Here is a 2,191-nt window from a genome sequence, read left to right on the forward strand (position 1 = left end):
TCACCCCCCCCTGGATGATGGCCAATGTCTGTTTTATTAAAAAGCATGTATTTCTTTAAGAGGTTAGTAGTTCTCCAAGTGATGGCTATGCTATGATAACATCATCATTCAAGGAAAAGTTATATGAGCACTCTTCAAAGTGCCTAAGCCCATTTATGCTAAGTCATTTTCCTGGGTACCTGAATCAAATATAGACTACTTGGTTAAAGTACTAGATAGCCAACTAGTTTGGTAAAGATCTGAGATCGCTACCATCTAAAGGCTGGCATAGGAAGTTAGAAAGGCCAGAAAGAAAACTATTTTGTCACTCAAGGTATCAAATGGAGAGTGTGGCCTATTTGTTTTTCACTCAGTCCCGCTCCTTACATCCTTCATTCTTCCATCTCCAGAGTTGTTACCCATATTCATCCAGCATTAGCTGGAACTGGGTGAGTCATCCAGAAGCTTTCTTCTCCCCACTGCCATATCAGTTAAGCAGTTCTGTCAATTCTGTCTCCTGATTAAGTCTTCTTATGTTGCAAACCCCCAGACAATGCCACCATCATCTACCACCTGTGCTTACTCTTGCTGCTCTACTAATCCAAGCCCTAAGTGTGACTGTCATTTTGTCAGTCTCTCTTAATTGCAAATAAGATCCTATGGAGCATCTACCTAACACTGTTCATTTGTGTCCCATTACACTTGGAACAAAAGCCAAAACCTTTTAACTGTTAACAGTGCTTTCCAAGAGCTTTCCTACCTGTCTCTGCAGCTTCAACTTATCTTCTTTCCTGGCTTCAGCAGACCTTCCCTCAACTGTGGTATTTCTAAGGTTTGCTCACATTAAGGCTCTAGTCAAATGACTCATAAGAGGAGCAGAACTGAGTGAAAACCAAATCGACCACGTGCTCCATTTGACACCTTTTTGAGTGACTAATATAAGAGGTTACTTTTTTTTTCATAATATGATTTTCTTTATGTTTTCTTTAGAGAGTTTTGCCGTGTGTGCTCTCCTGAGAGACAGAGACAGAAAGTGAGAAATAACCCTCCCCCTCCTCCAGGGAAGATGGCCACATCACAATCCCTTCTCCAGTATCTTCTTGGGATTTTGAGCATTCAGGCATACGCAAGCCCTGTGCCTGGCATGAGAGTGCAGTAACATAACCATTACACCATCTGCTGATCCTGAAAATAGTATAATTTTCTTCCTGACCTTGTCTCCAAGAACTACTAATGTTTACTGAAGCATGAGAAATCCACAGTAACACTTAAAAACCTAGTAGATCGACTGATTAATTTGGTATAATATTAAAAAATATTCAAGGGGCTGGCAGGTGGCTTGGTGGTTAAGGTGCCAGACAGTTTGAGTCCTGGACTTGGCAGCTTTCTCTCTCTCTCTCTCTCTCTCTCTCTCTCTCTCTCTCTCTCGTCAAATTAGAGTTATAATGAGACCAACAGCATAATAGTTATGCCACTGGACTCCATGTAGCCAACTGCAGTTGGACTGGATGACTTTAAACTCACGCCAGGCATGTGGGTGTGTGCCCAAAATCCCAAGAGGATACTAGAGAGGAAGGGATTGTGGTGTGGCCATCCCCACTGGAGGATGATGTCTCGCTTTCTGTCTATCCAGTGAGTGCACGCGTCCTATAGCCAAAATCTCTCAAAAAATTTCTCTAAGAAGAAATTTAAATAATAATAAGGGACTAGCAGATGGTATAATGGTTATATTGCTGAACCCACAGTCAACCACATTAGACACCCAGATCCAGCAGCTTAAAACTCATGCCAAGTGCATGAGCATGCAGGCTCAAGATCCTGAGAGAAGAATGGAGAAGGGATTGCAACATGACCACACCCCTGGGGAAGGATTTCTCACTTTCTGTCTCTCTGTCTCTCCAGTGACTGCATGTGCCCTATAGCAAAAATCTCTCCCAAAAACTTAAATAAATAATAATAGTGATAAATAAAATAAATTTTTCTCTCTCTCTTTTGTTTTTGCTATAGGGCACGTGTGCTCGCCAGACAGAGAAAGAGAGACAGAAAGCGAGAAATCACCCCCCAGGGGGGATAGCCACGCTGCAATCTCTTCTCCATTCTCCTCTCGGGATCTTGGGCATGCATGCACATGTGCCTGGCGTGAGTTTTAAGCCACCAGGTCCGAGACACAAACCCCGGTCAACTACATGGGAGTCCAGCAACATAGTCAGTA

Source organism: Tupaia chinensis, unplaced genomic scaffold (genome assembly GCF_000334495.1).
Source record: "Tupaia chinensis unplaced genomic scaffold, TupChi_1.0 Scaffold000097_1, whole genome shotgun sequence".
NCBI lineage: Eukaryota > Metazoa > Chordata > Mammalia > Scandentia > Tupaiidae > Tupaia > Tupaia belangeri.